We start from the raw sequence: 21,778 nt of genomic DNA on the forward strand, positions 1-21,778 counted from the left end.
CTTGGCTCCAGCAACACCTCCTTAATCAGTGCCCGGAGACCATGCCCCCTCACCCACCCCTAGTTACATTGTTTCTCCAGGTGGTAGTTTAGGATGAGATGTGATATAGGAAGCATATTATTCCCATTCTGCCTGTGGCAAGATTCTTACACCACCCTGTGCACCATATTGTGCTAGCCATTGTTATAGGAGAGCAGGTAGAGATGATTAACTAGATCAGTGGTTTTCTAATTGGGGTATACATAACCCGGTGGGGTACATGTCTTAATTCTGATTGATCAATACATTGATTATTTGATTTCTATGCTGCCCTTCTCAACAAAAGCTCAGGACAGTTTACAATAAGAAGGGAGAATAACTAATAAAACAGCAATGCAACAAGAGAAGGAAAGAACTTAAGGGAGCTAGAATATCAACATAAAACAGAGATCTTCTCCTAAGCAATATCTCAGCCTAGCTTTGTTTGCTAAATGCCTGCCTGAATAAGGAGGTTTTACAGTGCTTCTGAAAAATGTCTAGGCTCGGACTGTTGTTGGTGTCAAGAGGTAGGGAGTTCCAGAGCTGAGGAGCAACTTCTGAGAATGCCTTTCAATACATTTTGCCAAACAGACTTTGGTGTATTGATGGTACTTGCAAGACTTTGCTCTTGGTTGACCTAAGGGATTGCGATGGGGCACAAGGGAGGAGGCAGTCCCTTAGGTGTGTAGGGCTCCAGATCATTTAGAGCGGAGTCGGGGAATTATTTTAGCTGGAGGGCCACTTAACGAGTTTTGGTGAGCTGCTGAGGGCTGCAGGGGAAGCCGCACCCCCTGACGCCGTCTTGGGACTGGAAGTCCTGCCCCTAACCCCTGACCTTTGCCACTGAAAGTCCCTTCCCTTCTTTCAGAACTACTCCTTTTTGTGGGGGGCATTTTGAAACTGGAAAAAAAGAATCTTATACTAAAAAAATCAAATATCTTCTATAACTTATTTTAATTAAAAAAATATTTTGTCCTGATTTCTGTGTGTTTGCATAGTGTATCTAGTGGCAATTGCATAATAGCTCAAAATACAGTCTTAATCTTGTATATTGTGTGTGGGAAAATACAGTCTTAATCTTGTATATTGTGTGTGGGGAGGGTAAAGGGGTGTATGTGGGGGCTGTGTGGTTGGGGGGTGTGTGTGTAGGTGGGTGGGGTGTGTATGGAGGAGGGTGGGGGTGGTTGTGGAGGGATGGGAGTGTGGGGTATGTGGTTGGAGTGGGGGTTGTGTGCTGTTATAGCAGGGGTGGAAGTGTGTGGGGGCTGTGGGAGGGTGGGGGGGCATGGGGGATATGGTAGAGGGTGGGGGATGTGTGAGGGAGTGCATGTGTGTGTGTGTGTCAGGGGGAGGGAGGCCTCAGTGTCCTTAGAGCTGCACATAGTGGCATCATCTGGAGCCAGCCCTGCTCTGCTCCATAGCATGCAGCACCCCACTCTCCCAGCCCATTTTCTGGCCGCAGATGGCAGCAGTGTGCAGGGCCAGCCCTATCCTGCCCCCACCTGCATCCCCGGCAGCACATGGTGGCAGGGCATGGCAAGGCAGGGCATGGGCCCAGTTTCACCCAGCTCCTTAGTGCACAACTCCTGCACTCCCACCCAAGTCCCCAGTTGCATGTAGTGGCAGCATGTGAGGCCAGCCCCACGTGGCTCCCCATTCGCCCTCCCCTTTTCCCCCAGCAGGAGTCCCTGGCCCTGGGAATTCCCAGGCTCACAGGCAGGGAGGCTGGGAACAGCCAGAGGAGGGCCAGGCAAAAGCCTGTGCCAGGCAGAGGCTTCTTGTCTGTAACGCCCCTGGCTCGGGGCTGGAGGTGGGTCAGGCCAGGCTGGGGTGGGGAGTGGTTGCTTACCAACCAGAGCTGCACCTCCTGCATGGAGGCACTGGATTGCAGAGGGGCAATGAGGGCCTGGGCTTACAGATGGCTCACGGAGGGGCTCCATGGGCTGGATGGAATTGCCTGGTGGACTGGATCTGGCCCGCAGGCCGTATTTTGCCTGCCCCTGCTTTGGAGCTTTATAGGTCAAAACCAACACTTTGGATTATGCCCACAGCCAGTGCAGACTCTGGAGCACTGGAGTTATGTGCCTCTGGTAACCCCCACCCCCATCAGAAGACCAGCTGCCACATTCCCCACCAGCTGCAATTTCTGGGCATTTTTCTAAAGGCAGCCCTTAAATTGGTTCACCCATATTGTGCCAACTGTGGCCAGGCACTGAGAAAGGATAGAGGCTATGGCACTGGGGTCAGAAGAGAAGGAAAGGTGTGTCTGGATGTCACCAGCACATGGATCTCACCCAATCTTACCTGGGGACCACAGGAAGAGCAAGAAGATAGAGCCCTGGGGGACCCCACAGGAAAAGTATTGAGGGAATAATGAGCATCACCATCCTCTGGGATCTTCCTGCTAGAAAAGAATGGAACCAATTTTGAACTATCCCATGAATTCCTATGAATTGTAGAGTTGTTGCATATTGTCATTGTCATTCATACTCTTCCTGAGGAATGAACAGGGAGAGGCACATCCAGGGCTGGGTGTATGAGCAATAATAATTTGTAGATAAAGGGGTACATGGTGAAAAAAGTTTGAAAACTGCTGCACTAGATACTACAATATGGCAATACCTAAGGCAGCAGCAGCGCAATGATGGTGGCAGTACAGCCAGCTGCAATAGTGGCTATTTTCACACAACCCCCTTCCCCAAAGGGTGGTTCCTGGGGCTGCTGGAAATGCAGGTCATTCCTGCCATAAGGTGCTTATAGCTTTAAAAAGCTCTGTTCATTCTGCACCCAGATGGTCACCCTCCACCTGAACCAGGGTGTTCAGTTTTTGTTTGGTCACAAATTTTAGTCCTAATGTATAGAGCATCACTTTTTTTTCTGAGAATGTATCTATTGTTTATCCTCTTTGCATTTAATGCAGTTTTATAAAGCTGAACTATCAAAACCTCTATGCTTTCAGACCTATGTAGCTGAGATGCAAGCCTCTTGTGTTATCCTACCAGGTGAAATCTGAAACATTTGAGCTGACAATCTCTAGTTCTGCTTGACTTAGGCGTGGACGTTTTTCAGCAAAAGGGTCTTCTCTATGCCACCGCTGACTCAGCTATTGCATTCTGACCTTCAGAGCATGTAGCAAGGTGCTGCAGTTATTCCCCAGAGGGTGCTTTCCAGTTCTAAGGAATAGTTTTGGCTCCATAGCCCAAGAATATGATGATAATTTTATTGCTTATTAATCTTACATACTTTACATTCAAGCAATGCATTACATAAATGTGGAAAGTAAAATGTTTATTTTTGTGTCTTGAAGATGCACAGCTGAAGAACTCCTTCTTCTTCTAAATTCAAAAGCTGTTAAAATCACTTTTTCAGCAATTAAAGAACATTAGGTAGACTCTCAGTTAAGATAAATTTACCTCTAAAAACGTATTCATCACTCTTTTCAAAAGTAAAGCCCTAGAGCAAAATGTACATAGTTGCCAGCAGCTTTAGTTAAAGCTAAAATTAGCCATGCTGATTAAATGGATTTTCATAACCTTAACCATTAATCCTTCATATTGGGTTTTTGCTTTGAAAAAATCTTGAGGCACCAGTAACCTAAAGGTGGTTTATAGAGTAACTTTTTTAATGCTATTTTGTTAAGATTTAATCCTTTGTATAGTAGTTAGAGGATGGCACCAGTGTTAACAGCCAATGACTTCTAACATGCACTTAACTAACAAAATAGACACATTTAATTCCAAGAAAAGAATGGCAGCACATGTAGAGTAGATAAACTTTTAATTAAAAGAATAAAAGAGAAGAAATTAAAGTGGCAATAGTAAGTTATTCTTTCAGTTTTTCCCATTTTCTGTATATAGAATTTCCTTAACTTGCAAATAAGTTTTTTCACACTAAATCACTGGGTGTATTTCATTGGGTAATCCAGATCCTCATTTTGTAATGGCTAAATTGGCCAGTAAATCATTGGGACAAATAAGGAAGAAAGCCCTCTCCTCAAATCAGGGCAAGAGAGGAAGGACCAAGAGAATTTTACTTCTGAAGGATGCCAGAAGGAACAATGCCTCTAGGGTGATGTAGTTTATAGACCTGTCCCAGTATAGGGGCAGTGCCTCATCCTATCTGATTCTGAGTGGTTCATAAACCTCATTTTGCTACTTTGTATGTTATCACTAATAATAGTGCATCTTTGTGAACAGTTTCAAAACTGGTATCACTAGATAATTTCCACTAGTTTCTGATTATTATTTTCATTTTTTGAATAATTACAAGTGAGACTGAGGGTCCAGCATCCTTCTCTTTTACATTAGACAACTTTAAAAAATCTAAAAGTGAGCTATTGCAGTCGAGTAATGATTATAGATCCTATTTCAGTTTTGCCAGTCAGACAATTCAAAGAAATCAATTAGCAAGCAAATTATTAATTGAGCAATTAAGAGTTTTTACTTTTTTATATCAATTAGGCTTTCTCTGTGTTCAAGCATTACTTCATTAATTGTTTTAAACATCACTTCATCAGCAATGAACTCAAATCAGCTGACAGTTGTGTTTTGTTTATATATTTGATCAATACAACCAGCTGAAACCTTCAGCATCATTGATCATGTCATGTTCTTCTGAGTAATTGGCCAGTAAAATTGGGTTTCTGGAAACTAATGACTCAGTAGTTCAAGGGTCAATTTAGTAAAAAACTGAAGTTAGCAGAAATAGAGAATTTTCTGACTTTTCTTCCTCTCCAGTGTGGCCTTGTAGATGATCCACGATCACATCTCTTGCACATCATGGTGCTTTTTCTCTTTATCACTGGGAGATCATTGCTCCATAGATCACCTTAATCCTGGCAACTGTTCTGCAGGGGAGAAGTAGTAACAATAATATTACAGTTAGAGATCACAGAGACATTTTTAGTTAAGGTCGCCTTAATGTTTCCATTCTGTCCTTCTCAATCACCTTTAGCATTGTCAAACTTTCACCTTCTAAGCTGCAATTTTCTAGATGTTACTATTGCCCAATGATCAATTTATTTAATTATTTAAGTTTTAGCAAAAAACCAGCTCAGTCAGTACATAGACAATAAGCACGGGTGGTATGGCTGGATATATTTTTACTGATCTAAAATATTTTTGACAGCATACAGAACAGTACTAATATCATAGGATTTTGAAATTTAGGGCAAAGGCTATTCTTTTCAGTGGTCTGATGGAAATCTGTTTAGATTTGGTGGAGTTGTAAAGATGAACAAGGTTGTATTCCATTTTCAGTGCTGTAGGTTGTGTGTGGAATGGAAGAAAGCTTTGACAATGCTAATGAAAACTGCTGAACTGACAGCCTGTGGACTCTTGCATTGTTCCATACAGTCTTTGAATGTACACATTTCAGAACTAATACATAGGAGCATTTACCTCAATAAAGATGATGGTCTCATGGGGCAAATGGAGCCTAGCACAGACATAAACTTATACAGCATATGGAGAGTTGCACAGGGAGAAGGAATTAAAGCAGGAGTGGCAAAGACATGGCCTGTGTTCAGTGCACAAAGCCCCATCATCTGGCCCCCAGTGCTGATGCTGGGTATTAAGTTGACCCACACACCACATGCAGCATTTGCTGGATTGGCCCTGTATGGCCCAAGATATGTACCATATGGCACCCATTCCAGGACATATGTTGCACATGGCACCCACATGGGTGAATGTAATATAGAAACAAGATCTCCCCCACATGCTGGATTCAGTGCTTGTGGAACCTGCTCTGGATAGTCTGGGTCTTTACCACATGCAGCTCCTGTTCCACTTGGCTTGGGGCAGGTGTCATATGCAGCACCAGGTGCCAGACTGGCCAGAGTGGGTGCCATGTGTGTCTCATGTCCCTGACCGGCCGTATCAGACACTGGATTCGGCATGCAGGGTGGGGTAGGGGAATCCATAGGCCTGAACTGGCCCAAATCATTCATCTGGGCTATGGACTGGTCCCATGCCACTCATCTGGCCCACAGGGTCTGATGAATTTGGCACCCCAGAATTAAAGTATAGGACCTTATAGACAACAGCTGACTCAGGAGACTTATTCCCCGTAGCTGGTACCACAGGGGTTCTTTGTTGTCTAGCTATAGAAAGAATGTGGTATTGTCTCTCCATTTTTAAGTAACCTCTGCTTTCTCTCTCTCTCTTCCTCCCTCCCTCTGTCACTGGCTACACACACACAAACACTTTCATGCATACATGCATGCATCCTTCCCGCCCCCTCCACCCCACCATCCACACTGAGTAAGGCACCAACAGCCTAGCCAATGTTGTTTGATCCACCCACAACATTCAGCAGTAGTTTTCCATAATGTATCTATAGCATATACACACAAATATAGATGGAAAGGTGCTCCAATCTGAATTGTAAAGACTGGTCAACAGGTAAACCGATGCTGCATATAGAGCATTGGAGGTGGAAGCACTTGAGACACCAAACAAGCTCTGCAAGCTTTCTCACACTGTGCCTGACAAAAGTGTCTCCACCCTGACTTAGAAGGGTGTGCCAAAGGACTCTATTGCCACGTTCATTAGACTGAGATTCCTGACTGACTTCAACCAGGCAATTGGGAAGTATGTTCTTTATTAAAAAACAAAACCAGAACAAAAAAAAAAACACTTCTTTTATCCTGACAGATTCATAGGATGGTAGGAGCAAATTTGATAGAAACACCATAAGAAATTACAATCTCTAATACCCTGTACCATTTTCTTATTTGAATTGGCTGTATGCAAAAGGAAAATATAAAACATTTACTCCTCCCTGGGACCTGGAATGTCATGGTATGAACTTAACTTTAGGCAATCATTCACATTTGTGACTTTTAAATACAAAATAAATTTAGTTCAGAAAATGATCATCATTGCAAAGTAATGGCTAAGGGCATGCACGTGTGTACACAAATATATGAGATACACTTTTTTTTACTCTTGTAGTTTCACCTTTTGTTTTTAATGTTTTTATAATAAAGATTTTAAGAGTAGTTAGGGCTGTCACTGACAAAACACCTGTATCACCAGAGACTGAAAATCCTCCCCGCCAATGCCTTTAATAGGGTTACACATTTAAGGCTAGCTGTTCATTTTCCACCTTGAAGAGTGCCCCCTTGATGACCTGCCACAAAACAAACTGGTCCACATCTTGTTGCAAGATGAAGTGTCCAAACTCAAATGAGAGACATCCTCAGACTAGAAAACGGAAGTTGGAGAGTGTTGGCAGAGCTGGCCCAGTGAGCCAGTTTCTGCAGCCTTTCAGGGTTGCACTGTTGGCCTGGCTAAGCCAGAAATTGGCCACACTCTCCTTGGCCGCTTGGCATGGGATAAGAAAATGTACACAGTCTCTGAGAAGTCCAAGCCTAGCTCACAAAAAGGGATGCTGAGGGCAGCAAAGAGTGGCCATAGCCAGCTGCTGTACAGGAAGACTCAGAGGAGTCTTCTCCACCTCCTCATCACAGAAAAGGCAGGATGCCACTGCTATCAGGTCTAAGTGGGGAACAGTGGTGCCCATGGAGCAGTTTCCATTGGAGAGAGAGAGAGGGAAAGAGGGATTAGGACGTGCATTCAACAGTATGTATAAGGCGCAGTTGGGACACACAAATGTTGAGTTGAACAGGGCAATAGGATTGTGCTAGGTCATGGTTTACAATTGTGGAAGCCAAAGTCAAAGCTGTGTCAGACATTGGCAAATATTGAGATCAGGTCAAACTAAGGTTTGAGATGAAGTCCTGGCCAGGATACACAGTTGATCTAGGGTCCAAGCAGAGATTCAGAGCACAGTCTTAAGTCAGAGATTCAGAACATGAAGCCAGGTTGTGCTAGGTCAGGGGTTAAGCATGAAATTAGACAGTTCAAGCAGGCCAGAGGCCCAGCAAGGCAATCTGTTGCCTGGACAATTCTCTGCTGTCTGGTCTGAACTTATATAGGCTAGTGTGGGCTTTGGCTCATTACAATTTTGAATTTCAAGTCGTCTTCCCATCACTTTAAAATTTCAATTGTAAAGCTTCATTACCTTAGCACCCTGGTGCATCTTGAGATCCTTTCATGGTTGTTGTGGGATGCCACACAATGTTAGATCTGTTAGGTTTCCAAACATGATTCACAAAATAAACCCAGGGATCTCAAATAGAAATCCATAGTTGTAGTGTTTCTGAGAACTTTGCAATAGAAAAGACTGCTGTATTATTTTTCTGTAGGCAAAAAAAGAGTGAAAATGAAGAGCTCTCATTTTCTGGGGGCTGCCTCGAGTCTATCCAGAGGTGCCTCAAGTCTAAAAAGGTTGAGAACCACTGTCCTAGAGGGACAAGCTCTGGCTTCAAGACCCTGAGTCTTCTTTGTCCCTGGCTTCCCCGGCTATCTGTAGAAATTTGGCTCAGAGAGTCCTTTCTTTACTCAGCTCCTGTGAACGGATGCTCAGATGCTGACACTCCAGACAGCACAGAAGACAGCTCTGCTTCAAATCAGTCTTTATTGTGCCACCTCAGTTCCTCCTGTTCTCCTTGCGATTCTTTCTTGCTCTGCTTCCAGCTCCCTCCAAACCTCCTTTTCTTTTTTCCAGGCCCAGATTTGCCACACTAGCAGTGGAAGAGTGACAAAACTGTAATGCAGAAACTAACTCATCCAGTTAAATGAATCATAGTGTCCTTGAGAAGTAATTGGAGAACAGTCTCTGGGGCCTGCTGCTAAGGTTTAGGCTTATCTTTCCCTAGGGTGAAAAGGGCATCTGGACATCCTACTGTGAAATTATCTACAGCAAAAGGTGCTCATACTGAGCCCTTCAAAGTGTTCCCCACAAGAACGCCAGGCTAAAACTCAGTCTACTTAGATTTTTTGGTCACTGATGTCATCTACTATGCCCACTATGTGCACCTGCTCCTGACCTGGAATCAGTTTAGCTGTATTAGTAGAGAGCCTAGATGGGCATGGTTACATTATAGCCAAGTCAAGACATAGCATACATAGAGCTCCCTGTCTCAGCAGTCCCCAAGCACCAAAGAAATCATTAATATTTTCAAACCTGTTGTGATTTTAAAAAATTAGAAGAAAGTGAGAAATAACAACTCCTTGAGGAAAAAATGGCTATACAATATTAAATGAAACATCTCAATCCTTCCAGACACAAAAGCAGTTAGAATAGCAACCAAACCTTCTCAAGAAAGGGATATTTTTAACCTGCTTGATCATCCTGATCTTCCTTCTGACCTTTCCTTGGAGAACAATAGTTTTGTTGTGTTTAAATGCTCTCCTCTCCTTGCTTGGCAAAGGTATGCTGAAGGCAATAATCCAGCTATATAACAATTGCAGGCTTTAGAAGCTATGCCATGTGACAGCTTGCTGAGACACACACACCTTGGGTCTGTTCTAGGCAGTAGGCCAAGGCTGTGTGCTATAACTAGAAGAGAAATGTGGATCCCTTAGTGTATATACACACCCTGAAGCCTTCAAAAAACCTTTATAAATCATACACCCTCCATGATTTTTCCTCGATAGGTAATACATTAAAAAAAAAGGGAGGGCTGAAGCCGAGTTAAGCAAACTCAGACTATAATACTCATTACATAATTATGCGAAAAAATAAAATTTGGAAAATAGTTTTTTAAAATATCAGTTACAATAGGCAGAAAGGAGCAAGTTCCTGTTGAAGGAACCTTTAAATACAGTTCAGTTATATATACATAGACCACATCCAGATGAGGGCAGACATTTGGTTCCCCAGGGACAAGAAGCAGCGGCACACCTTGTGCCATTTCTACTTGTCCCAGGGAAACACCTGGGCCATGGCAAGTTACCCGGGGTGGGGTAGGAAAGGCTGGGGCCAGCAACTGTATTGGCCCCAGCAGTCTTACCTGGGGTCCTGGTGGCAGGGTAAGCTGCAGCTGTGGTGCTAGTGCAGTTTGGAGTCTGGCTGGCACCTGGAGTGTAGTTCTGGTGGGCCAGGCTCCAGTTTTGGCCACCCTGCTTTACTTCCGTGTGGGTTTTTTTTACCTCAGCTACTTTTCCTTATGAAGAGATCCAACTTCCTTATTGTTATTTTGGCAGGCTTTTAGCATGAGCGGTTAAGATTTGGGTATTCTTTGCAAAATTATTTTATTATTATTTTATCTGTTTTTATGACTTTGTAATTGTAAGCTCCCCTGAAGCTTTTTGGAGAGAGTGGCATAGATATCAAATAAACAAATGCATTAGTTAAAAAGTAAAACTAGGTGGGGGATTTTTTGTTGGAAAATATAAATTTGTTGCAACCAAAACTTTTAGCAGGTAGTGTTTTTCAGCTTCAGGGCAAATTCTTTAGTCAAAATATGAAAAGAAGAATGAGACCCACCATAGGACAATACCCTGCTATGCTATAGACCTATGCCTTGGACAGACATTCAGTTTCTCCTGGAAGAGTCGCTGCTCTCCCAGGAGAAACCAAGATGTTCAAACTTTTTTTCTCCCAGAGTAAAAATGACTACTCTGGGATAAAGATAACCTGGGAACACCTAGGATTCAATTACTCCCAAGAGAGTTTCTTCTGGGAGAGCAAATGTCACGTGCCATGGCTTCTCTCAGAAGAGACTACAGTCCTCCAGTACCTGCCATCCCAGGAGACAATATATCATTCATTGGACTCTAGTGCTCCAGTAGGGAGCAAGAAACCTGCAAAGCATGCTGAGGTGTGTTCTCAGATCCTCCCCTCCCTGCAGCTGCACACTGTCTGCACTGCAAGCTCTCCATTCTTCAGGACTTCAGCATTTGAATGTCTGTAAACACAGCTCTTGGTAAGTTTCCCTACCAGGGTCTGAGAGGGTTCTCCCAGATAATCTGAATCTGTGTATGCAGTGTTAGGCTCTATACACATGTTCAAATAATCTGGGAGATTTATTTTCCTAAGAGAAAATTTACCCATTCAAACACCGAGCCTTTGAACAGCCTTTGAAGCTAGCAGTACTGACACTGCAAAAACCAGGGGGCCCTCAGGTGCGTGCATCTCAGCGCTCTCTGCAGGCTTCTTCAGTCTTCCTGGAGACAGAATAGCGGCAGTGCACAAAGAAGCCCTGACTGGCTGACTCAGACTGCCTGTGCCTCCCAGCAGGCACAGGGGATTATGAAGGGCATGTGTTCTTTTCCCTGCTTGGCACGAGCAGTAGAAACCAGCAAGTGACACACTGTCTTCCACAGGAGGGGGTGTGGAGAAAGCACCCTGGGTTGCTGGAGAACTATGCTATGGCCTCTTTCAGAAGGCAATGTGTACAAATGTTCACTCTCCCAGGAGAAACTCTCCTGGGAGTGAATCTGGTTGTTCCCCCAGATTCTATTCCCCAGGTTGAACTGAGCAGAGCAGAGAACACAGGTTTGAACATTGTTTTCTTAATCCTAATAAGGCACTAGCTGTCATTTATTAGGTATTGGTTATTTTGGGATAAGTATATGTCTTCCTATTTCTTCATCAAATAACTTTTAAAGAATCTCACTTTCATTTTGATGCAGAAGGAAGAGGGTTTTGAAATCTCAGTTTTTGGCAAGATGGAAAAACTATTTTTCTGCTCAGTTCTAAGTAAAAGAGCAAATGACATGTTATTTCTGGAGAAGAAAACTTTATGATTAATGGCAAATCCTAAGTGACATTTATGTCTCTGTGTAACTGCAATTTTTGGCGCTCATGCAGAGTTTAAATTCTCTTTTTAGTAGTATAGGTTTGACTGGGTATATGCATATCTGCCAGAAATAAAGCAGAAAAAGAGGAGAATAGCCTTTCTACCTTTTAGCCTAATAGCCCTAGTGGTTAAGATAATTGTCCACAAATGGAAGACCTAGGTTCTAGGACCCCCATACCTGAGGAGTCTGAACCTGCATCTGCCACATCCAAGCAAAATGGCAGGACTTCTGATCAGGCATGCCCAGCTGGGTCAAGCAACTGCCTCCAAACCCTGGCTAATGTGACTTCTTTGGTTTCCTGCAACTGGACTGGCTTCTGAAAGCACCACTCACCCACAGTGGTACAGGGGTCTCGATTTACCATCAAGGCAAGCTACTGGCTGCTTTGCAGGGGTTATAAACCAAGCTTATGGCTGTGCAAGCCCAGTGCACCCTGCTTCCAGGTCCATCAGGGCAGTCAGTCCACTTGTCTCACCCCAAGCCCCATATTCTGCTACCCAACAAATTCAATGGAAATCCCTGCTGCTTCCAGGGGTTCATTAGTCAGTGCTGCTTCACCTTTCATCCCTGCTTCAGAACCTACCCATCAGATGTGACCAAGGTGGGGCTGATCATCAGCCTTCTGAACAGCAACACCCTGGCTTGGGCTTCCCCACTCCTGGAGTTGGCAGACCTCCTCTTTGACCAACTGGAAGACTTTATCGAGGCCATGGCCAAGATTTTCAGTGACTTGCCTTGGATCCATAAAGTAGAGTGAACTCTTCAGACCCTCAGATAGGGACACTACCAAGTATTGAGTTATGTTGCCAAATTTAAACAGCTGGTCACTGACAGTGAATGGAATGAGGCAGCTCAACACTTCCACTTTCTCCAGGGTCTTCAGGGCCCCACTAAAGATGAGTTGGCCTGGGTGTAACTCCCAGCTACCTTGGACAGACTCATTGATCTGAGTATCTGCATTGACACCCATCTATCTGAGCAGAAACAGCTAAATCTCACCCCCCCACCAAAAAAAAAAAAAAAGAAAAGGCTGGCTAGAGCCCTGGAAGAGCTGACATTGCCTCCAGTGGAGCCAATCCAAGTAGACACTACTAGAAAAAGACTCCTCCAGCCCCCCTCCCAGAAGAGAAAGTTTGTCATTGCTGTCAGGGGCTCTGCCTGCATTATGGAAAGGCAGGACACTGCCCAGACCTGTCCAAGGAAGAAAATGCCTGCCTCTACTTTGGGAAACTCCTCAGCCTGGCCTAATTAGAGGGTCATTGTCTGGGCCCTCTACTGACCATTCAGCTAGCCTCTCTGACTCGCATAAAATTCTCAAGTGCCATCAAACCTCAAGCCTCCCCCTTGCTTTCCACCCTTCATCTGCAGTACTAGTTTGGAGTGAACCTCTCTGTTCCAGCCCTCTTAGAGACAGGGGCCTCCAGTAACTTCATGGACTTGACCCTAGTGAAACAACATCAGATTCTGGTCAGGCCAAAACAGAACCCTGAAGTTGCAGAGACTATGAATGGATCCCTTCTCTCTTTGGGGCCCATCACCAGCAAGTTCCATTGTAAATTCCTCCAGCTGACTAATATTTGGTTGCTTTTCTTTGAATGTCTTCCTGTCCCTTGGCTGTCCCTCCATAGTCCAGACATCTTGTAGGAGTTGAGTGAAGTCCACTTCAATTCACCCTACTGCTTGAACTCCTGCTTAGAGAAGTGTCCCTCAATCAATACTCAGGCCAAAAGCAGGACTGAAGGCATCCTGTTCTGACATAGAAGCTGTGTGGCCTGCCTTAATGGAAAGTACTCATCCCACAGATCCTGACTTCCCTCTCCCTGCCAAATATTGAGATTTAGCAGATGTCTCTGACAAGAAAGGAATGGATTAACTCCCACTGTTCCATCCTTATGATTGCCCCATTGATTTTTGCCATGGGGAAAGATCCCATTTGGACTCATTTATTCCCTCTCCAACCAGAGATCAGGGCTGTCAAAGAGTACATTGCAGAGAATCTTTGCAATGGGTTAATCAGGCCTGCTATGTCCCCAGCAGAGGTTCAATATTCTTTCTGGCCAAGAAATATGGCTCTCTCCTTTCCTGCACTGATTACAGAGCTCTAAACAGGATACCAATTCTAGAAGCTCAAATAAATTTCAAAACACTAAAAAGGGCTTTCACGTTTGTGTGCATCCTGGTGCACCCTCCCACAAGACCTTTTATAGTGAAAGCTAACTTCCCAGGCTTCACTATAGAAGGTATTCTGTCTCAGACTTCAGATACCCTAAACAAGTTGCCTATTCTTAGGCCCTGACCCCCTCTGAAAGCAATTATGACATTTGGGGCTGGGAACTCCTTGCAATCAAGGCAGTCTTCAAGGAGTGGCAGCAGCTTATGGAAAGGGCTCACCGCCCTATCCAGGTAACAATGGACCATAAGAACTTGGAATATCTTCAGATGAGCCAGAAAATGAATTTGTGATAGATCCACTGGTCACTCTTCTTTTTTCATATACTACTTCAAATCTTTCCACTTCCTAGCATTATTTACTAATGATAAAACAATGAATTGTTATATCATTGTGTCATTATATCAACAATGGCCAGTGAAAATCATCACCCAGATTCCCAGATCCTAGGGCTAAGTACAGACAGTTAAAAAGCCTGAGGCTGAATCGATTTTAGTCTTTGCAGGTTAGTCTAAGCTGCACAGATTAAATTGAAACAGAAGTTAACAGACATTTATCTTTGATTCAGGAAATGCAGCCACATACCTGCAGTGGCCAGGCAACTGTGGACTACAAATCCCAGATGCACCTGGAAGCAGGAAGAGGAAGTGATGTGCAATCCTGCAAAGTCCTGCTGCTATAACTCTGGACTGCAAATCCCAGAGGCCTCTGGGGCAGCAGGAAGAGTCCTTTTGTGAAAAAATCCTATTTACCGTCTCAAAGACTATTCACTGAGGTTCCATGGGACAGTTGTCTACATTTTCCAATAATACCTTGATAGTCAGAGGAGTCTATAGAAAACTTGCTTGACATGGCTTTCCCCAGAAAATATCTCCAGTGTTTAATAATGCAGCCAGCTAAGTTGATTTGTGAGAAAAAAAGAAAAACTTGTTGCAAACGTTTCCATATGTTATACAGAATGAAGCCTAAACATTTTAGGACTTGACTGAATCCTTTTTCCTTCTGAAAGAGAAGAATGTAATACTATTTGTGTTAGATATCATCTAAGAAACAACTTTAAATCTTTTTTCTCTCTTTCCTAGGATTTTCAAAATGACCAAATATTCTCAACAACAACCTTTTGAAGTAGAGAGTAGTGGCTGTTTAGTACTTATAAAAATCCAGGGCAATGATCTTTTTCTTTTACCACTCATTTTCAGTATTCTGGTCTTTGCTATGTAAACTCTTTGGAGTAGGGACTGACTTCTTATGGGTTTGCACATGCCCAGTAGAATGGTCACCAGTCTTAGTTAGTTAGGCATTATTGAAACATAAAGGCAAAATAAATAAAATTTCCCCAAAACTACAAGTATCCAATTAGCACCATCATAAATTTTAGCCTCCCTCAACAAAGACTGGTCTTCCCTTTCCTTGTAAAAATCTTATTCACACACATGTATGCACACCCTCACACATGTATATTTATATGTACATGTGGATGTAAATGTATATGTAGTTTAATTTTAAGATATATAGATGTTAAGCTGTTCTAGACATATTAACCTTCTCATCTAGATACTGTACTGGGAGCAATCTGACTATATTTATAGAAATAAAAGATTTCATTTAGAATTTATAGAAATATGAAAGCCAAGGCTGCAACTGAACTCCAGCTAGCTTTGAGCATCAAAGACAATAAAAAGTCCTTTTTCAGATATGTGGGGAGCCGGAGGAAAAGCAGGGGCAATGTTGGACCCCTGCTGAACCAGATGGGGCAACTGACAACTGACACCCAGGAAAAAGCCAACCTATTAAATAGGTACTTTGCGTCAGTCTTTCATCAGCCCCATGGGACGCCCATGCCCGCTACAGGGCCGGGAAGTCTGGGTGAGGGTGATCCCCTGCCCTCCATTAATGCTGACTTCGTGAAGGAACATCTTGAGAAGCTGGATACCTTCAAGTCAGCCGGCCCTGACAATCTTCACCCCAGGGTACTCAAGGAGCTGGCAAGCATCATAGCTCAGTCTCTAGCGCGGATCTTTGAAAACTCTTGGCTCTCTGGTGTAGTGCCCGAAGACTGGAAGAAGGCCAATGTGGTGCCTATCTTCAAGAAAGGGAGGAAAGTGGATCTGGCTAACTATAGGCTCATCAGCCTGACTTCTATCCCAGGGAAGATCTTAGAAAAGTTTATTAAGGAGGCCATCCTTAATGGACTGGCCAACGCCAACATCTTAAGGGATAGCCAGCACGGGTTTGTTGCGGGTAGGTCTTGCTTGACCAATCTCATTTCCTTCTACGACCAGGTGACCTATCACCTGGACAAGGGAGATGAGATTGATGTCATATATCTTGACTTCAAAAAAGCCTTCGATCTGGTGTCCCATGATCGTCTCTTGGAGAAACTGGCCAATTGTCGCCTTGGGTCCTCCATGATCCACTGGCTGGAAAATTGGCTCTGGGGTCGGACCCAGAGGGTAGTAATTGATGGAAATCACTCATCGTGGTGTCCTGTGACCAGTGGGGTCCCCCAGGGCTCTGTCCTTGGACCCATACTGTTCAACATCTTCATTAATGATGTGGACACTGGAGTCAGAACCAGACTGGCCAAGTTCACAGATGACACCAAACTTTGGGGCAAAGCACCCACACCAGAAGACAGGCGGATGATCCAGGCTGACCTGGACAGGCTCAGCAAGTGGGCAGACGAGAATCTGATGGTGTTCAACGCTGATAAATGCAAGGTTCTCCACCTTGGGAAAAAAAACCCGCAGCATCCTTATAGGCTCGGCAGTGCTATTTTGGCTAGCACTATGGAAGAAAGAGACTTGGGGGTCATCATTGACCACAAGATGAACATGAGCCTGCAGTGCAATGCTGTGGCTAGTAAAGCGACCAAAATGCTGGCTTGCATCCATAGATGCTTCTCAAGCAAATCCCGGGACGTCATTCTCCCCCTGAACTCGGCCTTAGTGAGGCCGCAGCTGGAGTACTGTGTCCAGTTTTGGGCTCCACAATTCAAAAAGGATGTGGAGAAGCTTGAGAGAGTCCAGAGAAGAGCCACGCGCATGATCAGAGGTCAGGGAAGCAGACCCTACGATGACAGGCTGAGAGCCCTGGGGCTCTTTAGCCTGGAAAAGCGCAGGCTCAGGGGTGATCTGATGGCCACCTACAAGTTTATCAGGGGTGACCACCAGTATCTGGGGGAACGTTTGTTCACCAGAGCGCCCCAAGGGATGACGAGGTCGAATGGTCACAAACTACTACAAGATCGTTTCAGGCTGGACATAAGGAAGAATTTCTTTACTGTCCGAGCCCCCAAGGTCTGGAACAGCCTGCCACCGGAGGTTGTTCAAGCGCCTTCATTGAACACCTTCAAGATGAAACTGGATGCTTATCTTGTTGGGATCCTATGACCCCAGCTGACTTCCTGCCCTTTGGGCGGGGGGCTGGACTCGATGATCTTCCGAGGTCCCTTCCAGCCCTAATGTCTATGAAATCTATGAAATCTATGAAATATGCAATGATGTGAATGTTTTGTGACATTTATTAGTGTTTACAAAGTCACCACATTTGATTTTTAAAATATCTATAAATAATGAGACTAGCTTTTACAACAGACAGTGGCACTGTCCCTTGCTTTCTTTTCTTAGATTTAATTGTTTTCACTAATGATATGAGTAATGACATCAACTATGACTTCAGAGAATGTGCTTGAAAAGCTGCTTTCACCAGTCAGGATTACGCAGTCCCATTATATCAGTACGTTTATTTAGCACATTTACATAAAATATACTTCCCTATATCAGCAATATGGAGCTACCTACTATTAAGCAGCAGTACATAGAAAGAGTAGTTGATATTAGTTTTGAAAAGATTTGTGTTTTGCCATTATGCTGTAATTTTTTTTTTCTTTTGCAAGAAATACTGTTTATTGTACTCTTCATTTTTATCCTGCAAAATATTAGTGTACACTATTGCAAGCACCTGGAAAGTGAGATAAGTAGCACAGCAGTACTTTAATTTGACAAAGTAATCTAAATACCTATTTGGAATTCAGTAAATGCAGGTTATTTCTCAAATAACTTATGTTATATATTTTTTTGTTATTCCAAGCAGTATTACCGATGTGCAGTGATGTTTGGGAATGATGTTATTCTGAAAATATCACAAAACACATACCTGACCCTGAAGCCAAACTAATAGAATCAAAGGGGGAAAAAATTCAATACAACAACTCTTTAGCATGGCTGTCTCTTTCTTGTTTTAAACACATAAATGAAAAAAAGATTAAAGGATACGGTATGTATAATGGTGTTGAACTGACCTTTTTATCATCACAGAGGTTATCTACTTAACAAAAAAGTCACACAAATGAATACAGTATCTCATTCAATTTCAGCTCTTCAGATCTTTCCTCCTGTTTTAGTTCAGAGAAAATTGAATGGTTTCATTGTACAGATGAAATCATACACATTTTTCCTCTTCTGATAAAATGCTAAAAACATTTATAAGCAACACATAATAGACCAAAAAGCCAAGTTTGTAGTTAGACTGTTTTTGGTTTGTTTGTTTTTTAATCCATCACAATTTGTGGTGGTGCCTGGGCCTATTAATAGTAGCTACCAGAGTGTTTTTGGGTAGTTATTGCCAATCTCTCTTTTAAAGGCACAGTCCCAAGGGTGCAAGAACACTAATACTGGAATCCCTTGGAATTGTCCCTTGATTACCTTTCATCACAGGGGCACCAGTTGAAAAGATAGTATACAATTGTGTAAATAAAGACTTCATCATAGGGCCTGCATACAGGAAAATGGGGGAAGATTGAAGTTGCCTGGGCAGCCTTTAAACTCATTCCCTAATTTTCAAGTGCTTGATTTTACAATCTCAATATTTTTTAACTGAAAAAATATGTAGAATAAAGCTATTTAAAGAAGGTAAACTCTAAAAAGAGAAATCCAATCATGTGGAGCCATACCAGTTCCCCTCAATGGTCAGCAGTAGGGCTCGAATCTTTAGATCCTCAGTAGTACTGTCCTCTACCATTTCAACTAAAGACTACCCAGCAGCAGTATAAGGCTATTATCTTCTATATGGACTTATCGTTAAAGGGAATGAAACACAGCCTTTTCCCACTGTTTATCCATTTTAGCCAAAGAAAATTAAATTCAAAGTGCAGAAAAACTATCACGGGCACAGGCCACCCTCCCACTAGCTTGCTGTCTTCCTACAGGCCCCATGCAAGAAATCTTTCCCCTCCAGAGAAAAGGTGGGGAGGAGCCTCTGTTCCCTGGTCTGGGAAAGAGTGGGGAGCATTTAATTGCTCTGCTGCTCCCTTCCCCTCCTGGACCATACAGGGAGGAAAATGGGGGGAAGAGGGGGAGGAGCAGGATATGAGTGTATAAGTGTCCATTCTTGGGAGAGAATTTTTCTTGCAGGGGTGATCTTCCAGGTGTTGACCTGCAAAGTCATTCTCCCAGAGGGGTCATGTTTTCCCCAGGAGAAACTGAATGAAAGTTTGTATGTTCGTAGTTCCTGCTGGGAGATCGGGGATTCTCTTGGTAGAAATAGAACACCTACACAGAACTAAAGACCAACTCCAATAAAATAAGTTAATCTAGACATTACAGCTCTGGACCACACATTTAGAAATCCAGGTCTGAGACCTGTTATGACTTTTGCGGGCAGAATATTAGGGCATTTGTAGATGTACTTGGGGAGGCAGGGGTGTTTTAATTAGCATGGCTCTGATTTCCATGCTAATTAAAGAACTTGGAGTGTCATGTGTATCAGTATCCCTGTGCTGAAAAATGGAGGGGGGGTAGGGGCAGCGCTTTAAGTAAAACTCATCAAATGAGCTTTAGTTAAAGCACCCCCACTGCATTTTTTTAGTTGGGGAAGCTGGTACACATAACACTTGAGTCTGCTGGAGCACAGTAATTATCACGCTCCAGCAGACTCAATTAATCGAGTCTGCTCCAATGCGCTGTAGTTATATCATGTTGGAGCAGCCTCCCTGCACATGTTTAGGAGCCCCTAATGTGGACTACCACTGAGTACTAATATGGAATACTACTATGTGTCTATTTGGCATTGAAAAGACCTTATCAGATGTCCAGAGATACTAAAAGATCCTATTTCACTTTACAGTTACCCTTTATGTATCCTTTCTCAGCTGTTCACCTCAGTTTTATGTCACACCCTTCATGATGGGCAGCATTTTGTCAGCTAAACCAGGGGTGGCCAACCTGCAGTACGAGTGCCACAAGTGGCACGGATAGCCTCTGTTTGTGGCACACGGCAGATTAGGAAGGGGACAGGGAGCAGAAAGCAGAACAGAAATTTGGGCAGAAAGCAGAGGGAAGGAAGCAGAAAGCAAAGCAGCAGAATTGGCAAAGAAACTGGCATGCCTGCCAAAAAGGTTGACCACCACTGAACTAAACATTCATGGTTCTTCTGATTTTTTCCTTCATACACAAATTCCTCCAGCTGACTAATATTTGGTTGCTCATCTCTGAATGTTTTGCTCCCCACTCATTTTAGAAGATACCCTGAATGAAAAGCTTTACTAAGTATAGAGCACTGGCACAAGAACTTCATAAAGATGAGTCATTAGTTCTTTATTTTGTGACATGTTTCTGCATCATCAGCCCAACATTTCAATGAGCTTTCTGCGGCTGTATTCAATTAGAAATTCACATCTGATTTTTCCTTGTTCTTATCTCTAAAACTTTTCCATCATTACTTCTTTCCAGTTTTCTTTCTCTCTGTATCTGATTTTTTTACCTAGCTACGATTTTGGCACTTCCAGAGCTGAATGTCATTGCAGTATTCCACCCATGTTTCTAATCTTTCTGTGACCCTTCATATTATTTTTCCATAATATACTCAGTGTACTCAGCTCCTCCTAGTTTAATAGATCTGCAGATTTCATTAATGTACCACTTACTCCCTCTTCCACCTCATTATTAAAGCTATTTAATAGAATCAGAAATAATACCAATCTGTGCATACTTCACTAAATGCCCCCCCTCAAAGTAATTGTTTATCATTACCCTTCATTGTTTTTCATCGCGCTTCATTTTCAGTCAACACAATAGTTCATCTTGAAACCTGAATTAAGTTTGTCAGCAGGATTTTGAGATAGTGTATCATATACATTACTAAAATTCAGACACAATACCTTATCATAATTGCTGTGCATTCATTTTGTTTTGATGCAGGGGAAAAAAACATAGTAGTTTGGCAGTCTTCAAGCTGTTTAGTATATTTATTTTCTCAAGACATGCTCCATTATTTTACTAGGAATAAAAACTAAATTTGAGGAACAATTTCCACTCTTCAGGCACTGATTTCAGGTTCTGTGAATTTTCATATTAGATTGTTTCACATTTAAGCAGTTTTACATAAGCAACTCCAGGTAAATTCTGTTCCTGGACTGAAGACTTAGACAGAAGAGACTTCTCATTTCTAGATACCCATCATGAAGTATCTGTTTATCTTTGGGTACCATGCTTTTTAAAAAATAAATCTCAAATTAAAAAAAAAAACAGATTCAGTAACAAAAAGGCCATTTTGAGTAAAATACAGTTCTGTTTATAATACCTAGTTCAGCACAGTCATACAGACAAATACCAATGCAAAACTGCTGCCTTCATCCCAGTGAGATACATCCTTGAGGAGGCAGGTGACAATAACTTTTCAGGACCAATTATTTTCAAGCCTTCCTGATAGGCTAAGAAAAATCCCTATATGAATACATTGAAATGAGAAGCAACTCAATCTTGTTCTGGGATGTCTGGCTCCAGATCCAGCATACGTCTATGCCAGTTCAGGTTATAAAACAAGAATTAACCCAGTCTGGAGCCATCCTGATTCTGGGTGGGGCTGTGCTCAAGTGCCAATCAAGTTCAGTTCTGGATTTGTATTAGCGTCCAGGCAAAGAACTGGAATATTGGAT

Source organism: Alligator mississippiensis, chromosome 2, assembly GCF_030867095.1.
Source record: "Alligator mississippiensis isolate rAllMis1 chromosome 2, rAllMis1, whole genome shotgun sequence".
Lineage (NCBI taxonomy): Eukaryota > Metazoa > Chordata > Crocodylia > Alligatoridae > Alligator > Alligator mississippiensis.